Source organism: Ictidomys tridecemlineatus, chromosome 15 (genome assembly GCF_052094955.1).
Source record: "Ictidomys tridecemlineatus isolate mIctTri1 chromosome 15, mIctTri1.hap1, whole genome shotgun sequence".
NCBI lineage: Eukaryota > Metazoa > Chordata > Mammalia > Rodentia > Sciuridae > Ictidomys > Ictidomys tridecemlineatus.
Window position 1 is genome coordinate 16,166,005 of NC_135491.1, and position 22,028 is coordinate 16,188,032.

The 22,028-nt window shown below is 38.4% G+C and overlaps 1 protein-coding gene and 1 long non-coding RNA gene across 6 annotated transcripts in view; one reads left to right on the forward strand and one right to left on the reverse strand.

Moving 5' to 3' along the window:
• LOC101972739 (zinc finger protein 585A) overlaps positions 1-17,158 on the reverse strand; it is a 54,306-nt gene extending 37,148 nt beyond the window's left edge. For 3 of the 5 annotated variants that reach the window (XR_013431159.1, XR_013431158.1, XM_078033093.1), the window contains exons 1-4: positions 16,997-17,158; positions 13,369-13,463; positions 12,714-12,840; positions 12,307-12,357 (exon numbers count right to left, since the gene is read on the reverse strand). The gene's annotated coding sequence lies outside the window, so the exon portion shown is untranslated. The remainder of the gene's footprint in view (positions 1-12,306; positions 12,358-12,713; positions 12,841-13,368; positions 13,464-16,996) is intronic. The other 2 variants (XM_021720322.3, XM_021720321.3) reach the window with 1 other exon arrangement.
• LOC144371034 (uncharacterized) lies at positions 705-5,240 on the forward strand. The gene is made up of 2 exons (XR_013431195.1): positions 705-1,241; positions 2,741-5,240. It is a non-coding gene; the product is annotated as an uncharacterized LOC144371034 (long non-coding RNA).
• Positions 17,159-22,028: the final 4,870 nt, after the last annotated feature.

The window sequence follows — 22,028 nt, forward strand, 5'->3', positions numbered from 1 at the left end:
TAAGTAGTTTACCTTCTTCTGTAATTAAGCAGACAACATTTGTAAGGAGAGATAAGATATATTCATAAAATATATGCTGAATTTGTATATAACAATACAATTTGAGAATATATTTTGTTTTATGTAACATTTTTGAAAACTGACCATTACATAGACCATAAGATTTTTTTTCAACTGAGCAGTGCCCAGAGACATCATTTGAAACAGAAAATACTCTTCTGAATAACTAATGGGTCAAAGGAAAAAAAAAAAAGTTTAAAAAAAAAACAGATTTAAACAAAAAAGAAAATGTTACACACCAAAGGTTGTGAATCTCTATATTAAAGAAGACCGAAAATTGATGAGCTGAACTCAGGTTAGAAAGCAAGCTGATCAAAGAACTCAGTGACCCCACTAGAGACTCTCAATCACCAACCACAGACTCTGTCACTTGACTCCTAACTCCCAATAACTCACCTCAGAGAACCCCATCACTGACAGGAGAGACCTTCGCCACTGACAACCATAACGGATGCCCCGCCCCCATCACTGAACCCCCAAACCATCACTAGCTCCACCCCACCGCTCACACTGCTGACTACACAGAATCCTCAATCGCGACCAACCAAAATCATCTCAAAGACTTCTAGCCATCTCCTAATAGTAGCCCCGAAATAACCTTCGAGGACCACTTCCACTTCCGGTTTGACTTCTAAAACCTCCCCTTGGGGGAATGTTGGTACTGCGCATGCTCCGAACTCTGGGCTGCCAACAGTAAACGCCGCGCAGACATTCCTTTATAGAGACTTTATGCGGTTTCCATAGGAGGTGTGGTCCGGCGGAGAACATGGCCGCGCCCAGGGTTACTTCTTTGTGTGGGCCGCCCTCTGTTCGTAGAGCATAGGAGTTGGCCCGCACCCAAGTGTCACGGTGTGAGCCTGGGACTGTCACATAAAACGTGGGACTGTCGCCTTTGTCTGAATAGGCCTCCGGGAGGAGGAAGTTACCGGATATGGGTTCTGGAACTTTACATTATACTTAGAAAAGCTAGTTGCCACGAGGGCTACAGCGAGCAGGGAATCCAGCGAGGACAAACCACTAGGAGGGATTCCTGGGAGAAACCACAGGGAAATAAGGGAGAAAACAGACGGAACAGTCGGCTTTATGAAGAAACAAATGGAGAGGCGAGAATGGGAATCCGCCCCTGGGTAAAACCCCCAGCAACACGGAGACAGAAATTGGGAATATGCCAAACCCCTACTGTGAGTGGTACAGCCTTTAATAGGAGAAACCACCCCGGGAACTAGGGTAGCGGCCCAGCCCGGGAGATACCACTGGAGCAGGGGGAGAAGGCGGGGCGTTGGGTCCCGAAGTTATGATGAAGGGAGGGGAGGCTCGAATTCCGGTTAGTTTCTGTCAGCCTCCACCCAACTAAAGTAAAACTATAATAGGTAGTCGTCGTCGTCGTGGTAATCATGACAGTTAACATAGGCAACGTTATTAAAAACACCTAAAAAAAAGTTGCTATTTTTATTTACTTGTAAATTAAAATATAATGTGTCTTAAATAGGAAAATGAAACCTTAAGCCGTCTCTTGACTCTTCGCTAGTTTCTGTATGGAAATTCTGAAGTAACACTCTCTTTATGAGGTTAGGGGTGGGGAACGGCTAAATGGTCTTCAAAACCCAGTTTAGTTATCGCTTTTCCCAGGAACATCTATCTGGCCATGGTGAGAAGTTCTATGCTCTATTGAAAATGTTCACTCCCAGCAAACGGGGAAAGGGTTTTGAAGGAATTGGAACTACGCCCTCATGTGGGAATTCTGGGTATTGTCAGGCCAGTTATGTACCTCTCTGGGATTCAGTTTAAAAATAGAGCCAAAGGCTGTGTATTTAGCTCTGATTAAATAGTTTGCTTAGTATGAGCAAGACCTGGGTACATCCCCATGTCACAAAAAATGAGTGGGGCAGTTAGTGAGTTGAACTCTTATCCCAGGTTCTCTTTCTCCCTCCAAAAGATGGTCTAAGAAAAAAAAATCTATGGAAGTCCCTTAGTGAACACATGTTTCTGCCAAAGACTTAAGAATAACTGCTGTTTTGGTTTTTTTTTTGGTAATATGGTCATGTTAAAAAAAAGACTTTTGAGATTCACATGAAAATATTATGGGTGGAATGGTATTTACTGTAAAAACTCAACACTGAGCTGGGGTTGTGACTCAGTGGTAGAGCGCTTGTCTAGAATGTGCAAAGCCCTGGGTTCAATCCTCAACACCACATAAAAATAAATAAAATAAGGTATTGTGTCCAACTACAATTAAAAATAAATAAATGTTTTAAATAGCCTGTCTCCACTATAAATTAACCAATGTAGAATAAAATATGAACTTAAGCTAAGACCATTATATTTATGTATTATAAATATATAAATTATAAATATAAGTTATATTTATTACATAAATGTAGGTTTATGACAGTATAAATTATTGACATAACAGAATCCATAGAAATAAAAATTTATTATATAATACATTTATGTAGTTTTTTTCCTGAAGGAATTCTCCAACACAAAGTGTAAAATAAAACAAAAGACATTCTTACAGGGCTGGGGTTGGAGCTCAGTGGTAGAGTGCTTGTTTCACACTCATGAGGCCCTAAGTTTGATCCTCAGCACCACATAAAAATAAATAAAATTATATTGTGTCGATCTACAACTGAAAAAAAAATTTTTTTTAAAGTCATTCTTATATTTTCTATATTCACAGAGTTCTTATCGATGGCCCATAAAGGATGACTTGGAAGCCAAGGATTGTCTACATTCATTACAATGTTGGTGCTTTTCTTTCTCTAGTATGCATTTTCTCATGTCAAATAAGACATGAACCATGAGTATAAGTTTTCCCACATTCCTCACATTCAAAGAGTTTAGCTCTGGAATGAATTTTCTTATGTCAATAAGATTTGAGTGTTAATGGAAGGTTTTCTTACAATTGTTACTTTCATAGGGTCTTTCTCCACTTTGAACTCTCTGATGTCCCTTAAAACTTGAGCTGTTTCTAAAAGCTTTTCCACACTTCTTACACTCATAGTGTTTTTCTTTAGTATGGGTTTTCTTATGTCAAATGACTGAAAGTTTTTCTACATTCCTTGCATTCATAGAGTTTCTCTCCAGTATGAACTATCTGAATTACTAAAGGCCTTTCCACATTGCTTACATTCATAAGGTTTTTCTCCAGTGTAAATTCTCTGATGATGAATAAGATTTGAGGAGTGCTGGAAAGCTTTACTACACTTATTACACTCATAGAGTTTTTTTCTCTACTATGAATTCTCTGATATCCATTTAGCTTTCAGCAACAGCTAAAATCCTTTCCACAATACTTACATTCATACTGTTTTTCTTCTGTGTGACTTCTCCCATGGTCAGTAAGCAATGAGTGGTAATTGAAGACTTTCCCACAGTCTATGCATTCATGGGGTTTTTGCTTAGTATGTTTATTTGATGTGGAGTATATGACATCTGTTAACTAAGACTCTTCATATTTTCATGGATGATTGTTACAGGGTTGAAATATTCTTCCTGATTTCCCTGTTCTGTCTGAAAATGGAATATTCAAAACTATGACTTACCAGGTTTCTGTTCTTGCAACTAAAAGGCTCAGGGGTCACTCCAGGGAAACTGGGCTAATTAGGCTGTGAAAAATAACCCCACAAGAGACACAAATACCTTTTTCTTTGGGGTTGCTGTGACGGCTCCTCTGACCTTAAGGGTCCGTAGGAAGAGAGAGAGCATGCACTGACCCCTTTTATTGAGGAGAAGCTATTCAAATGAGGCAAGGGGTCAGGTTTCAGGGGGCTGAGTCTATCTTCATAATGTCCACTGTCAGCAGGTTGACTGACATCTAGGTAGGCCACACCCAAGGGCACAGTAAGAGAAGGGGACACACACAAGGCACTTCCATGGAACATTCTATCCTAAACAGGGCAAGGGGTTATATTACAAAGGAATAGCTTTAGCTTCACCCATGGGGCTGTAGGAAGCCATGCCCAGGCACGAAGACACAGTCACTTGAACCCTAGAAGAGCAGGGCAGTCTAGCAGCATGGGTACCTGATGCCACATCGCCCAGCAGGGGAGTTAACTCAGTCATGTGCCAGTTGGTCTCCCACAATAACTTACAAGTCTTTTCATTATATTCCACTGAGATGACTTTCATTTTATGAGCATGATCCTTTGATGAGAACTCTTTCTGTTGGGGCTGGAACTTTACATTATATGGGTTCTGGAACTTTACAGAAAAATAAGGAGAATGCAAACACATTTTTTTCCAGTTCCTGGAAAATGAAATTTCTAAAATAGGAATATGAACACAATGCTTATGATAAACGAATGGTTTGGAAAGCTCTACTATAACCATGAAAGGTGAGAGTGTACACAGAAGGTGACGTAGTGAACTTAGTGCTTCTAAAATGTTGCTATAGATCAGAATTAATGAAAAACTTGTTAAAAATACAGATGGCACTTCAGATAAAAGTATCACTTCAGATCAAATGATTAAAAATACACAGGAGTGGACCTTGACTTTAAGAAAAATCTCTAGGGTCTCTGATGCTGTCTAAAGTTAGGTTGGCTTCCTTATGGAAAGGCATTTTAGTGTGGTTTATGTATGATATTAAATAAAGAATATTTAACACTTAAAAAAATAAAAATATAAAGTTAGGTTGGTCTTTGCACTGAGAATAATTTTTGAATAAATTATCATTGACTAAAGGGTTGGGTCACCTAGCAACATGATCCTACCTTTTACTGAACCCATGCTTTACAGGTTCACTTAATTCCATTCCAAGAGTAGATGACATGCTTCTCTACATCAGAGAGATTACCATTGCCATTCTATCACATATTGTCTATCTGTGTATGGCAGGCTCAGTAGCATAATTTGTAATATAATACAAACGGCACTTAAAAAATTCCTGCTTTCAAACAGTGTCAGATGACACCCACTCTTATTCTACTGCCCAGATGGCTAATCATTACCTTTGATTTTTTTCCTCCTTGCCTATTTATTTTCTCATACTCTGTACTAGGCTGAAAGTTTTCTATTGGAAGATACTATGTCTGCTTAAATCACTATTGTTTTAATCAGCTTCTAACAAAATATTATCATAAAAAAGTGTTCAAGAGCTGGGGTTGTGGCTCAGAAGTACAGTGCAAGGTCATGGGTTTTATCCTCAGTATCACATAAAAATAAGTAAATAAAATAAAGGTATTGTGTCCAATTACGACTAAAAATTAAATATTTAAAAAAGGTGTTCAGTATTTTACTACTGAGTAGTAAATGGTTCAGAAAAGGAATTAAAATAGGAATAGAGGAAACTTTCATGGAGTTTAAAAATTGGAGAACTAAGCCAGGTATGGTGGTACATGCCTGTAATTCCAGCAACTCTGGAGGCTGAGGCCAGAAAATCAAAAGTTTAAACCCAGCTTTAGCAACTTACCAAGGTTCTAAGCAACTCAACAAGACCCTGTCTCTAATAAAATATAAAAATAGGCTGGGAATGTGGCTCGGTGGTTAAGCACCTGTGGGTTCAATCCCTGGTACAAAAAAAAATAGTGGAACTAGTTAAGAATCATAATCATCAATATTTTTAAAGATGTCATGTATTACAGCAAGATTACATAACTAAAGGTTTGTGTAATCCTGAATGTATAAATTTATGGGTGTGGGGAGATTAAGGGTTGCCCTCTAATGGGGAAAAGGGTGTCTCAGGTGGCTAGTGAGCCAGAAATACTCTAACAAAATGAATGATGCATGTTCTCTGATAGCAACAAAAATATGGCAATCCAAAGTGGGGAATATCCTTGAGAAAATTTAGAAGGCTGTAGGAGGAGCCTCATATGAGCAGATGATGTCAAAGTAGTTTTAATGTCTGGAGTAGAAACTATAAAATACAATTGCTTGAAAAGTGATGATACAGATCAAGAATGAGAAATAAGTAGATTCACCAAATACTATAGTCATTGGCAGCCTGAGGCAAAAGAAACTAACAGGTGGAATGAGAGAATAAAATGGAGTGGTATAGTGGGAACATCAAAAAAACTAAAACACACTGAGGATATAGCTCATTGGTAGAGTGCTTGCCTCCAATGTGAAGCCCTGGGTTTGATCACCAGCACCACCACCACCAAAAAAAAAAAAAAAAAACGAAATCACAGAAATCTGATTTCAAATCTCAACTCTGCTATTTGTGAAGGTTGTATCCTTGGAAGAATATATCATAGAACATATGCTAATTAAAATTTCCAGGGATGAGAATTCCTCTTGATTCTTTTTACTACCAAAACTTCACAGAACATATTATTTCCCAGTACATTTTCCAGCCAATAATTATGTGGGGGCAAGGGAAATTAACAAAATGACGTGGAGAATGTCTCTAGGTACACTTCAAATACAAATAGTCATCAGATTAATGTGTAGATACTATTTTAAGTGTGCCAAGTGTCAACAAGGCAGAAAGACAGCACAGTAGTTTTTTTAAAAATTTTTTTAGTTGTAGTTGGACACCATACCTTTATTTAATTTATTTATTTTTATGTGGTGCTGAGGATCGAACCCAGTGCTTCATGTGAGGCACACGCTCTACCACTAAGTCATGGCCTCAGTCCACCTAGTTAACTTTTTGGAAAGGAGGTAGGAGGCTGGGGTCGTGGCTCAGTGGTACAGCACTTGCCTAGCATGTGTGAGGGAGGGTTAGGGTTAGATCCTCAGCACCACATTGTTAAAAGAAAGAAAGAAAAGAGGAAAGAAAAGGAAAAAGGAGACACGATATTATGCACTTTTCATGATAATATGACAGCTTGTCACTTAAATAAGCAATGTATTGTGTTTTAGTTGCATTAAGAAATTGCTTAGGGGGAGCTGTGGTTATAGTTCAGTGGTAGAACACTTGCCTAGCATGTGTGAGGCACTGGGTTTGATCCTCAGCACCACATATAAATATAAACAAAGGTCCATTGACAACAAAGGTGAATAAGATATATATCCGTATATGTATATATATTAATATATATATTAAAAAATAGTTCATTATAAAAAATAAGAAAGAAATTGCTTAGGGTTTTGGATCCATTGTACACATCTTAATTTGATCCAGTTCAAGGGAAATGAGTTCTTGTTGGCTTTTTTTTTTCACACAAAAAAATTTAATATGTAAAGACTATTTATTATATAAATCAAGATTGTGTTTAAATTTTTCAAAATAAAAAGTTGAAAAGTATAAAAATACTAGAAAATTTTATAAGGTAATGCTTATACTTGTGAAGATGAAAATACTATTTTAAGTGATACAAGTCACAATTGCTCAAAATTTAAAATATGGGTAGAACAAGAAAAATCATAAATCTAAGCACCTAAAAAGTACTAAAAGCTATTTTTGATATATTTATAGGACAAGAGTGCTCATATCCAGACTATAAAAGGAATTTCAATTCAATAAGAAAAAGCAAAAAGCCCAGTAAAGACATGAACACAAAATACATAAAAGAGAGAACAAAAATAGCTTCAACATTAAAAGAACTTGAAAGTTGTCACTCCTGTGCTTACAAGAAGAAAAAGGTGAATAACTGACAAGAAGTTTTCCTGGATCCATTAGAGAACTGATTGCAGGGCAAACCCCCACCCCAAAATCTGGAGAGCAGGCAAATTTGAGAGTCACAGTTGAGACCTATTTACCAGGAACAGAAGCTTATAGAAACAAACTGTTAGGAACATTTACATGGAAAAAAAATTTTTTTTTTGGTACCGGGGATTGAACTCAGGGGCATTCAACCACTGAGCCACATCCCAGCCCTATTTTTTAATTTATTTAGAGACTGAGTTGCTTAGCATCTCACTTTTGCTGAGACTGGCTTTGAACTCATGATCATCCTATGTCAGCCTCCTGAGCCACCGGGATTACAGGTGTGCACCGCACATCCAGGTTACATAGAAAATTTTAAGAAATTGCTAGATGTTGAGTGGAGGCTAGTTTGAGAGTGAGAAATACATGAGGGCTGTAGTCTTAGCAGACCCCCCACACCTCTATAGGTTTTACATGCAAGAACCCCATCAGGTTCTTACTATGAAGATGTGAGAAAGGTCCCTTCATTACTAGCAAGGACATTCTGAACTATACCCAGAGTGCTCTTAGTAACAAAAAGCCTTCTTTAAGGAAACAAGACTTTACCTGTTTCTATAACTTATTCTTGAATTATTAAAAAATTATACATATATGTATATTAAATATATGTCATATATACCTATGTCTACCTATCTATATATTACACATACACAGACACTGAGAGATCAAGAGACAAAATGACAGCAAATGTAGCAACTAGACAACCCAGGTAAACAGTTTATAGGAGAGTTCTTTGTACTATTAGAACCCTTATGTTATAAAGTAAACTATTATAAGAAAATAAAGGAGGAAAAAGTAATGTAAAGAGCCTATACTGTAGAATAGGAAGACAGGAATGAAAATTAGGAGGAGACCCAGCAGTCTTCATTCTTACAAATGGACAGTATTCATGGAGACACAGAGAGTCACAACAGTTTGGAGATGGAGTTAAAGCAAAAGAATCCTATAATGGTGGTCCTGACTTATGATGCAGTGTGTGCTATTCATTTAAGTTTCTTAAATGATTATCTGCATGGGTAGAAGCTCTTATAACCCCCCAAAAGAATAAAAACAAGAGAAAATATTAGAGCTGTATTTTTACCATATTTAATTCAATTCTAATACTCATGTTTTTTCATTTTAACCTCTCTGAAATTGTATGCATCCTAAAATCAATGGAATATTATAGTTTAATTGGTTGTGGTTTTTTTTAGCAGTACATAAATAACAGTGTATCTTATAATTAGTGCTATCTTAGATGAATGCAATATATTTTTTTATTTTATAATATATAATTTTATATTTTTATATTTTACTTATACCAATGTTGCTGTGGTAACAAAATCACCACAGTCTTAGTGGCATAAACAATGAAATTTACTATCTTATATATAGTTCTGTAGGTCGGGTCAGAAGTGCAACAAAGGTGTCAACGAGCAAAAATCAACATGTTTTGTGTTTCTTTATTGAGGCTCTAAGGGAGAATTGGTTCCTTGACCTTTCCATTTTCTAGAGAGTGTGCTTGGGTCATGGTTCCCTTATTTCCTCTTCAAAGTCAGCAAGGATGCATCTTTAATCTTCCTTCCAGAATCATATCTCCCTCTGACCAGTCAGAAAAGTTCTCTGTTTTTAATGACTCATGTGATAGGACTGGATTCACTTGGACAATCCAGTGTTATCTCTCCATCTCAAGGTCATTTGATTAGCAACCTCAAGTCCCTTTTGGCATGTTATATATCATATTCACAGGGTCTAGGACATGGACAACTTTGGAGAAGGCATTATTCTAGTCACCATAATAGTGATATGAAAGTAATAAAGGAAGCATTACTAATGTTCTCATTTGGCTATTATGTAATAAGATCATTCTGGGGGCTGGGGTTATGGCTTAGTGGTACAGTGCTTGCTTAGCACATGTGAGGCACTCAGTTCAATTCTTAGCACCACATAAAAAAAACAACCAAAGGGCTAGGGCTGAGGCTCAGCGGTAGCGCACTTGCATGGCATGTGTGAGGCACTGGGTTCGATTCTGAGCACCACGTAAAATAAATAAAGGACTATCAACAACTAAAAAAAAATTTTTAATTTTAAAAAAAGACAACCAAAACAACTTATTGAAAAAAAAAATGACTTTATGACTTTAAAAAAATCATTCTGGAAAGAAAAATCTGAAAAACAAGTGATATCCAAAAAAACAAAAAACAAAAAAAAACAAGTTCATATCCAAAATATAAGGTTCCTGATATGAGTACCAGAAAATGTTATAGAATTATGGACTGTGGAGTATATTAATAAATGTGTGTGTTACATAAAGACTGTAAGCATTATGTCTGTGATGTCATGTAAGCTGCAAAACTTTAGATACCTACATACAAAACTTAGATAGACTTAAGATAGTGATGTAAGAGTCTACACCCAGGCATAGACCCCAGAACTCAACCAGTTATCAGCTGCAAGCACAACCAAACTAGGACTTAAAAACCCAGCCTTTTGGGCCCAGCGGGACTAACAGGACAGAAAGACCTCCATCTCTATTGTCCCCTCGGCACCAGACTTCTCTGGCCTGGATCGAGTTCCAGCAATCTGGACTTAAGACACATCATAGGTGAGCATGTGTTAGAATTAGGATGTGTGTCTGAAGTGTGATGAGCATTAATAACACAGATTTGGTTGAATCTAACTGTGTCTCAGACTAAGTCTGTAGAAACTGGTCATGAAAGTAAGCCAATTACAAAAAGACAAATACTGCATGATTCTACATATGTAACTAAAAGAGTCAAACTCTTAGAAACTGAAGATAAAATGGTGGTTTCTAGTAGAAGGGGAGGGAGAAAGGAGTTTTCAATGGTGTAGAATTCAGTTTTATAAGATAAGAAAGTTCTAGAGATCTTTTGAACAGCAATGTGCATACAGTTAATATTAATAACCTTAAATGGCTAAGGTGGGCTGGGTGCGGTGGCGCACACCTGTAATCCCAGTGGCTTGGGAGTTCAAAGCTAGCCTCAGCAACTTAGCAAGGCCCTAAGCAACTTAGTGAGACCCTGTCTCAAAATAAAAAATAAAAAAGTGTTGGGGATGTGACTCAGTGGTAAAGAGCCCTAGGTTTAATATCCCTGGTGAAAAAAAAAAAAAAAAAAGACTAAAGAGGTAAATTGTGTTTTATTGTCATGAGCCTTCCATGGGCTGTGTGTGTGAACTACTGCACATAGTAGCCTCTTGAGGGGCTAGGCTGGCACCAGGAGCTCCTTGTCAGACTGATCACATGATGCAAGTGCGCCTCTCCCTCTAGCTCTGCCTAAGATCCCACACAGCGCCTGAGTGTGACTCCCCAAGATGTCAGTCAATCTGCTGGTCATAAGACATCAGGAAGCAAGACTCCACCCCTGAAACCTTATCCCCCTCTGAGGCCCCGCCTTTAAAATAAAGGAAAGTGGGGGGGTCTCATACTCTCTCTGCAGCACTCTTTCCAGCATGGAAGCTGACCCTTAAAGTTGCAAAGCTGTCCTGCCCTCGATTTAAAAACTATTCTCTGTACTGTGTGATATTTCACTGCTTTCTTAGCTTAATATTGCTGCCAGGGCTGGGGATGTGGCTCAAGTGGTAGCGCGCTCGCCTGGCATGCGTGCGGCCCGGGTTCGATTCTCAGCACCACGTACAAACAAAGATGTTGTGTCCGCCGATAACTAAAAAATAAATATTAAAATTCTCTCTCTCTCTCTCTCTCTCTCTCTCTCTCTCTCTCTCTCTCTCTCTCTCTCCTCTCTCACTCTGTCTTTAAAAAAAAAAAAATATTGCTGCCAGCTCTTTTAAACCCAGTTCGTCTCCTCTACCCAGGTCATGGGCCAGATTATTTTTCCATAATCAAAAATTAACATATTCATGATTTGACAGATTTTTAAAAGAACAGTGAATTTCATGTTAAAGAGAAACTAGTAAAGAAATGTAAACAGCCAGGCATGGTGGCACACACCTGCAATCCCAACAACTCAGAAGGCTGAGGCAGGAGGATTCAAAGTTCAAGGCCAACTTTATAACCTATGAGTCCCTAGGACTTAGTGAGACCCTGCCTCAAAATAAAAAAATAAGATAGGGCTAGGGATGTGGCTCAGTGGTTGAGCGTCCCTGGGTTCAATCCCTAGTACAAAAAAAAAATCAAAATCAAAATTAAAGAAAAGGAAGAAGAGGAGGAGGAGGAGAAGAAGGAGGGAAGAGGAGAGGGGAGGGAGAGAAGGAGAGGAAATGAGAATAGAAGATCAGAAAGTTAACTAAAATAAGAATAATGCTCAGGAGAAAAGGATACATACATTAAGACGTGGAGAAACTACTAAAGTCTAAAAGCAAAAGAGGGGGCTGTGGTTGTAGCTCAGTGGTACAGCGCTTGCCTTGCAAGTGTAAGACCCTGGCTTTGGTCCCCAGCACCATATAAAAATAAACAAATAAAAATAAATATATTGTATCCATCTGCAACAAAAAAAAAGAAAAAATAAAGAAAAGCAAAAGAGGAACAGGGAAAAAATTATATATTAATTACAGATAGAACACTTTATCATAGAGAAAAAAATAAAGACATCTCCTTATTTGAAGAACATTTTGAACAGTTTCTCCTACTATCTCACTGAGCAGATGGTCTACTCATGCAAGAGCTTAATCCCCTCTGAATTTCCTTCACCCACCTGAGTTCAGGTCTTTTAGTGCTTCTCTCTCAACAATCCAGGTTTCATTATCTTGTTCCCAAAAGAAAAAAAAAGATCACAGTTAGTTTAGGAAGAGTCAGTCCTGTTAACAAAACAAAAAAGAAATAGGACTTAATTATGCCACAGATGTCCAAAATTGAGACCCAAATCCTTAGTAAAAAAAACAAGAAAAAAACTCAAAGAAATGGGCCAAGATTATTTAAAAGATGGGGAAGATGAAACTTCAGCAAATGGAAAGGAGCTGCTCATTTCCAACTCTTCAAAATTCAAGCTTCTCTGCTCAGAACCAGAAATGGAAAATCAGTCAGGAAATCAGCATATTTATAGCCAAGGACAGAAACATTCGAGGTAGCAGATTCTTAGTTACTGGGGACAAATATTCTTACCCAACAAGATCAAGTTGCTATAATTCTCCAATGTCACATCTCTGTACAAGTTCCTCTGTTTCAGGTTCAGATATTCCTACTCCTCTTGAGAGAAGTCTACAGCCATATTCCTGAATGTCACCACTCCCTGAAAGAACAAAGCCATATACTACTTATGAAGAGCATCATATATATCTATTTCACTAAACCCCAAATCTGATGAGGGGTGACACAACAGTTCCTTAAAGAAAGCACTCCTGGGGCTGGGGTTGTGGTTCAAGTGGTAGAGCACTTGCCTAGCACGCGAGAGGCACTGGGTTCAATCCTCAGCACCACATAAAAATAAAATAAAAATATTGTATCCACCTAAAACTAAAAATAAATATTTTTTTTAAAAAGTACTTCCATTATAAGACTGAGCACATAGGAGATGCTGATTGATTTACTAAATGGACATGTGAATATTGGTGTAATAGGACAGCAGTATATACGGAGGCTCTGAACCACAACTCTCCTGTGGGACTCATGCTGGAAGGGAGTAGCTTGGTCCAGGCTCCTGTATGGGACTTAGAAGAACATTTCAGGACAAGAAAACCTAATATTTATGGCCTGGGATAAAAATGACTATAATCTTCAAGGAGAGAGAAAAACTACAATAACGTCTGCCATGACTTACAATTACAACCACTATTCAGTTCCACAATTCTTTCTTCTATCATTAGCTGTACTCTCCCTTTTCTTGGAGACAGGCTGAATTCAGAGAAGACAAAGCTAAGGAAGGAAAAAGGTGTAATGAGAAATTATATTGGCTAATAGCACTTCGACTCATGTTAAATATGATCATTATCAATACGAAGGAAGTATCTTAAAAATCATTAAGCTATGTCTATACTGTGTAGTTTTTTGAATCTACATTATACTTTGCAATAATAAAGTTTTTAAAAAGAACTATTTTTTTCTTCTCTTTCTAGTCCCACCCTCCTTACACACCCAAGCTTGCCACCAAAATAAACACTGGGGATTGTAAGGGAATGTAGAACATAGTGGATGTCTCCCATATCACACACCATAGGTTACAACTGCCACAGGCTTCAGTGCCCCTTTTTCCTCCTGATTGCTCTAGAAATCCTGAGGTTCCTACATGCACAAGAGAAATTCAAGTTAGGATCTAAACAAATTGCACATGCAGTCTTTGGCTGACATATACTTTGTTTCTTTTTACCTAACATAGTTACCTCTCCTTCATCTGTTTATACTGTGCAGTTTTATTTATTGAATCTGATATTGAATATAAACCTTGTATCTATTGTTCAAAAATCCCCCATATTCTAGATTTTTCTCACAGACTCCTACCCTGATATCTATTGTTCAAAAATTCCCCATATTCTAGATTTTTCTCACTGCCTCCCACACAGGTGATGTTTAATGTATTTCTGTATGGCCCTGTACAGACTGTTGAGGTGGGATTAGAATCTAGCTTTAAAAAAAATATATATATATATATATATATATATGTATATACATATATATATACACACACACACACACACACACACAAATACATTTATTTTTAGTTATAGGTGGACACAATATCTTTATTTTATTTTTATATGGTACTGAGGATTGAACCCAGTGCCTAGGCAAGCGCTCTGCCACTGAGCCACAGCTACAGCCCTAGAAACTAGCTTTTCATAGCTGTAAAACCAAACCTATTTCTGCTATAACTTGTTGCCCTCAGACTCTGATTTATACCTTCTTAGAAAAAAATGCATGTTTACTTGCTGGTTTTTTTTCCCCACATTTTACTAGCAATTTAGAAATGAGAGAAAGGGGGAGGAAAGAGAAATCAATTTTGTAAATCAAATTATGTGGTGCAGAGGTTTCAACATACTTAAAGGAGGCAAGAGGATGCTGGTAAAGAGCCAGGGATTTATTATAACCAGATAAAAGGAAGAAGAATGAGTTAGGAATGAGTAATGAGATTGGAGCAGAGGTGACCATCAGAGTGTGATACTGAAGAATAATCTCCTGAGGAGTGTGAATGTTATTTCACAATGAAAAAAACTAATCAAGGGATATTAAGAATATTACAGAAAAATACATTAGAGAAAGGCTGGGGATGCAGCTCAGTGGTAGAGTGCATGTGTGGGGCCCTGGGTTCCATTTTCAGAACTGCAAAAAATAAGAGAGGAAATGAGAAACATTATTTGGGAGGCCAGAGAATGTAATGCTTATGTTTACATTGATTATATTATGATTCCATTAGTTGATGGAGGTTTTAAAAACTTTGTGCAAGGGGCTGGGGATGTGGCTCAAGCGGTAGTGCGCTTGCCTGGTGTGTATGCGGCCCAAGTTCGATCCTCAGCACCACATACAAACAAAGATGTTATGTCTGCCGAAAACTAAAAAATAAATAAATAAATATTTTAAAAAAAACAACTTTGTGCGATAAGGGAATGTGATCTAGGGTTTGGGTAGACAGAATTTTTTTTGCAGGGGGCGCGTTATTGGGCATTGAACCCAGGGACACTTTACCACTAAACAACATACCCTGTCCTTTGTCCTTTCTTTTTTCTTTTTCTTTCTTTTTTTTTTTTTTTTAAGACAGGGCCTAAGTTGCCCGGGCTGGCTTTGAACTTGCAACCTGCTGTTTCAGCTTCTCAAGTCACTGAGATTAGAGGAATATACACCCTACTTGGCACAGAATAGAATTTTGATGGGAAGAAGTACTAGGGCAGGGTTTTATATTTCTATGCAATCATTCTGAGAAAATATAATCAGCCATCCTCAGGATGGTTGCACAGAAATACAAAGAACACAAAACTGTTTACAAGAATGCTGCATAGGGAAAATTTATAAAACTCAACATGAAATAACACAACCTTCAAATAGTTAATTAGTCAGATAAATTATGATATAATAAAGTGACAGAATTCACTACAATGATTAATAATAAAGATGATGCCCACTCATAAAGAGGAAAAGATCTGTACTCTGAATTATTGAGAGGAGCAAAAAGTAACAATAGTAGATATTATCTTACTTAATTAAAGTATATATTAATATAAGAAAAAATGGAAATACATCTTTCAAACCAATGATTACTATAGATTAAATTTTATTTATTTATTTATTATTCTAATTTGTTATATATGAGAGCAGAATGCATTACAATTCATATTACATATATAGAGCACATTTTTCATATCTCTGATTGTACACAAAGTATATTCACACCATTCGTGTCTTCTTCATACATGTACTTAGGTAGTGATGTCTATCTCATTCCACCATCATTTTCTTTAACCCCCTTACCCCTCCCTCCCTCTCCCTCCCCTTTTCCCTATTTAGAGTTAGTCTATTCCTCCCATGCTCCCCCTCCCAACCTCACTATGAATCAGCCCCTTTATATCAGAGAAAACATTCGGCATTTGGTTTTTTGGAATTGGCTAACTTCACTTAGCATTATATTCTCCAACTCCATCCATTTACCTGCAAATGCCATGATTTTATTCTCTTTTATTGCTGAGTAATATTCCATTGTGTATATATACCACATTTTCTTTATCCATTTCTACTGAAGGGCATCTAGGTTAGTTCCACAGTTTAGCTATTGTGAATTGTTCTGCACTAAACATTGATGTGGCTGTGTCCCTGTAGTATGCTGTTTTTAAGTCCTTTTGGTGTAGACTGAAGAGTGGGATAGCTGGGTCAAAAGGTAGTTCCATTCCATTTGTTGATTGATTGTATATCACCTTCTGAGAAGTGTCTGTTCAGAGGAACTATAAATCCAAATGTTTGTTGATACAAGCGTCCGTTATAATTCCCTGGCAATCCCTGCCTAAACACTGTCACATTCCCACCCCTAATCTTCAAAGGGGATGGACCGTGACAGGCATCTGTCTTGGCATATAGGAGTCTCTGGAGGCACAGCGTTTAGAGTCTCAATGGCAATCAAAGACATTTCATAACAGTATACACAATGCCACAGTGACATGGTCACAATCACACCTCCACGGGAATGAACATTAGAGACACACGGTCACAGAGTAGGATCACAGGGAGCACACATAGTCACAGAAGGACAGTCACGGGCTAAGGAAAATATCTAGGCTCACAGAACCACGCAACGTCACAATCACAGGAACACCGCGGCCGTCAAAGTCCTTAGTGTCCCATACTCAGGCACACAACGCCGCAAGCCCGTTACACAGTCATTCACTGACACCCACGACACACACGATCACAATCACAACCTCTACTCAGATCGTCCCTACCACAAAGGCCTGACGCTGCACACCCACCCGGCTCCCGCTCGGGCTCCAACCTCCTCGTCTCAAATCCCTCCTTGGATGGCTCCCAACCGTTCTAGAAGAAACGATTCCATCAAAGTTCTCAACAGCTCTCTGGCTGAAATTGAAGTTCGGCCACCGCGGGAAAAGAAGGCCGAGTTCTCGCGTAAAGTGGAGTCCAGCCACAGGGACTTCTGGGAAATGTAGTCCAGAGTTAGGTGGCGCGAACAAGAGGGCACCGAGACTTCAGGTTTTCTGGCGGGCACTTCAAGGCTGAATTTTTCTACACCATGAACCAAAAACAGGACTTGAAGTTCATGCGAAAACCGCATATGTGAAATCTCAGGGTCTTCTAAGGCCCAGAATTTGAAGGAAGGAAGGTTGGATCGTGCTGAAGCTGAGCCAGGGAATTTAGTTCTTTTCAGAGAGGCTGAGTTTGACTTGGGCAGAAGGGGGTCGCCAATTTCACAGTGGCCTGAGATCTGCGCTTGGATAAGTAGGTTCTGTAAATTAGATTTCTCAGACCTGGATCGCGCCAGGCGTACCGAATCAGAAGTTGAGCAGCCTCAGATGGATGTGGAATGGCCAATGGTGGTTAATCTGTGGGGATAGGAAAAAGGATAGGGCAGAGGAGCGCCTGCTGGTGTGAGGCCCTAAGATGTGAATTACAGGTTCTTCAAGGTTGCCAAAGGAAGCAGAAACAGATCGCTCTGTATATGTCAGTGATTATCTGAATGTTCTTCAACTCGGTGCCTAGGTTTGGCGTGAGACGAAAACCTGAATCTTTAAGATGATGGTTTCGATTTTCCTTCATTTGTAGTGAAAGCAGCTCACCAGTGATGACATCTAATACATATTTTAAGCCATGGTTTTTATATGAAAACAGACATTCATGATGTGATTAAATAAATACCCAATCCATAATTTTTTCTTTTAAGAAGGATTACTAAAAGGATTTTTTTTTTTTTTGGTACCAGGGTTGAACCCAAACGTGTTTTACCACTGAACCACATCCCCAGCATATTTTTTATTTGAGACATGGCCTACCTAAGTTGCTTGGGGACCCCCCCCCCCCAAATTACTGAGGCTGGTTTTGAATTTAGCAATCCTCCTGTCTCAGCCTGACAAGGAGCTGGGATTATAAGCACGTGCGCCACCAGGAGCAGCACAAAGGAATTTTTTATAACCCTGTGCTTGCCTTTATCCAGATGCACCCCTCCCCACTCCTATCTATTCATTGGTTGGGAGTGCCACAGGGAGGGTACTGGTGATTGGGAGAATCACTGAACTAATAACCTCACAGTTGAGTTCAAATGTCATCTGATTTAGGAAGCCCCCAGAATTAGAGAGTTGATCTCCTTGGGTTCCCCTGGTTTTAAAAATCTGGATCAGATAGATCAATTTTTAAAAAGAGACCAAACAATCAATCTTGGGAGCAGTAGTTTACTGACTGAGACATTAGAGAAATGGTTTCAATGATGAATTCTAGCAATTTAAGTAAGAAATTATTCCAACTTGGGTAGTGGCACATGCTTTTAATCCCAGTAACTCTGGAGGCTGGGGCAAGATGATCACAAATTCAAGGCCAGCCTCAGCAGTTTAGTAACACCCTGTCTCAAAAAAAAAAAAAAAAAACAAAGTAGAGGGGCAGGGCTGGGGATATGGTAGAGTGGTTAAGCTCTCTTGTGTTCAATCCCCAGTAGCCCCCACCCCTCCCAAAAGAAAAAAGAAAAGAAAAAGAAGGAATTCCAGCTATTAGCTATTGCAAACTCAGACTACAATAGTAGGGAACATTTCCTAACTCATTTAATGAGACCAGCTTTATTCTGATACTAAAATTAATGAATTATAAAACAGAACTGAATATATGAAGCTCTGGGTTCTATTCCCAGCACTGAACAAAAATAAATAAATAGAAGACAACTTACAAAAAAAAAAGTCTACAGACTGATTGTTAGATTGGGAAGATGCTTAACAGTAAAACAGAAAAGCCATTACAAACCAAATACAGAAAAAGAGACAATACACAAACTAAGAAGTAACAGAAAATCATTAAAAGAGAACATTTTTAAATCCTAAGAGACTATGTTGAACAGTTTTGTATAAATAATGTAAAAATTTAGTTGAATGGATAATTTTGTGGAAAAATGTAATTTACCAAAGTTGATTCCATTCAAGATAGAAAGTCTAAATAGTCCACTGTACAAAGAAGAAATAGAGAAAAATATCAGATTTTTCCCATCAAAAGGTTTCACAGAAATTCTAAAATGATTTTGTTGTTGTTGTTGTTTTAGTGTTTTTGTTTTAACAAGGGATTGAGTCCAAGGGCATTTAAATACTCAGTCACATCCCCAGTCCCTTTTATTTATTTATTTTTTTAATTTTGAGACAGGGTGTCTAACAGCCTCTCCAATGATAAATTCTAGCAACATTTAAGTAAGAGCCAAGTTGCTGAGGCTGAATTTGAACTCACAGTCCTCCTGCCTCAGCTTCCTGAGACATAAGGATTACAGATATGTGCCACCTCTCTGTAGAGATAGAGGGATATTTTACAATGAATCCACCAGGAAAAAAAAGTTATATATGCATCTAGTAACAGTAATATGCATGCATGTGTACACACATATGGAGATGGTGCTCAAAATTGGATCCAGGGGGGACATGCTAATATGTGCTCTATCACTGAGCACATATTTGTCCCAGAGCACCAATATGCATGAAGCAAAAAATGACAAAGAAATAGACAATTTAACAGTAAGAGTTGGAGGCTTTATTGCCCCACTTTCAATACCCAGTAGAGCTAGGCAGAAAATCACAAGGAAAGAAACTTGAACAGTACAATTAGCTAGCTACCAGACAGGGAACAATGAACAGAGCAACAGAAAATATATTTATCAAGTGCATATGGAAAATTCTATACTACAGCATAAAACAAACCTCAGTGAATATAAAAGGATAAAAAATAAGAAAAGGATGTCTAAGCATAATTAAATTAAAATTAGAAATCAATAACTGAAGGAAAATGGAAAATTCACAAATATGTAGAAATTGAACTGTGCATTCTTAACCAAAAGGATAAAGAAGAAATTACAAATGGAATTAAAACATACTTTGAAGTAAGTGCTTAGAGGAAAATTTATAGCTCTAAGATGCCTGCTTTAAGAAAGAAGAAATCTCTGGCTCAGGAGACTGAGGCAGGAGGATCTAAGTTCAAATCCAGCCTCAGCAACTTTGTGAGGCCCTAAGCAACCTACTGAGACCTTGTCAAAATCAAAAGAGAGCTGGGGATGTGGTTGTTGCGATGGGCAAAGATGCAACTTGTACAGTCGAGGGGAGAAATAATGTCCACATGCTTCTGCCCTTTTCACTCAAAATCAATACAATTTCACTCAATTTCTTTTTTTAATATTTATTTTTTAGTTGTAGTTGGACACAGTACCTTTATTTAATTTATTTATATGTGGTGCTGAGGGCCTCACATGTGCTATGTGAGTACTCTACCACTGAACCATAACTCCAACCCCTCAATAGGTTCTTATTTTTTTTTTTTAAGAGAGAGTGAGAGAGGGGGACAGAGAGAGAGAGAGAGAGAGAATTTTAACATTTATTTATTTTTTCTTAGTTCTTGGCGGACACAACATCTTTGTTGGTATGTGGTGCTGCTGAGGATCGAACCCGGGCCGCACGCATGCTAGGCGAGCGCGCTACCGCTTGAGCCACATCCCCAGCCCCCCTCAATAGGTTCTTAATCAAGAAATGACAATCCTTAATTCTGGGCACTGCAATAGACATAATCAATTCAAAGCAAACAATTCTAATTGAACTATAAGCACTGCAAACATATCATGTCAGACTTATCACAGACATTCCCTCTGCATGTTAAGCTCAAGTGCCAGGTCTAAAGCCTGAGCCTTAGGGTGATAAGTCCACCAGATGCACACTCACTCAGACCACAGTGATCAGGTCAGCAACCGGTGAAGGCTTCTTCCAGAGCAGAGTGGATGGTTGGCTGAGGAGAAGTTGCTGTCACCTGGGTCAAGAGGCTGCTGTAGAGTTTGGGAGTGGTGAGGACAGTGCAGGGGATCGGGCAGATGATGAGAAGGGTTGGGATGTCAGTCCAGTTCCTCATCAGGCTCTCCTGATGCCATCAGTATCAGCTGGCTGAATATCTGTCCTTTTGCTTTATTCTTTATATCAGTTTGGACTTCTGCTCGTCCTTTGGGTCCCTATCAGATTTCTTAGTGACATATGTTAGAGCCCAGACATATGGTTTGGTAGCTTCCACCCTGATTTTACACTTCTGACTCTCATCAGGGTTAAGGCAAATGACATGTTTACACCAAGTGACTTCACTCAGGCTCCTACCAAAGTTGTGGAAAGTGACTTGTTTATACCAAGTGGCTTGTTTATGACTTGCTTACCAGGCTATGCCTGATGACATATTGGAGGGTTCTGTAGGCTTATGCCTGGGAAGGCTGCAGGTTTTTAAAATGGAGTTGCTTAGGCTAAAGCCTAAGGCCATCCTTACAGTGGCTCAGTGGTTAATATCCCAGTACCAAAAGAAAAAAAACAAAAAAGATAGACGAAATCTAAATAACTTAGCCTTCCACCTAAGACACTGGAAAAGAGAGCAATTTAAATAAATCAGAAGGAGGAAAAAAAATGGAGATCTGAACAGAAATAGATGAAATAAAGAACAGAAAAACAAGAGAAAATAAATAAAATCAAAAAGCTGTTTGATTGAAAAGATCAACATAATTGACAAATCTTTAGCAAGATTGATCAAGGAGAAAAGACAGAAGACTCAAGTTAGTAGAATCTGAAATGAAATGGAGACATTTCTGTAAGATCAGGCGAGTCGGGCAGCGACCAAAAGAGGCAGATTTAAAAAGGCCGCTGAACAGAGGCTTTACTGAGATATCACTTCCAGGCAGAACTCCATCAGACCCACAGAGTGGACAGGAGGAGGGGCTGAGGAGAAACCACGTGGGAGCTCCTCTGGACTGGGATTTTATGGGGCTCACAGCAGGAAGGGAAGGGCTTG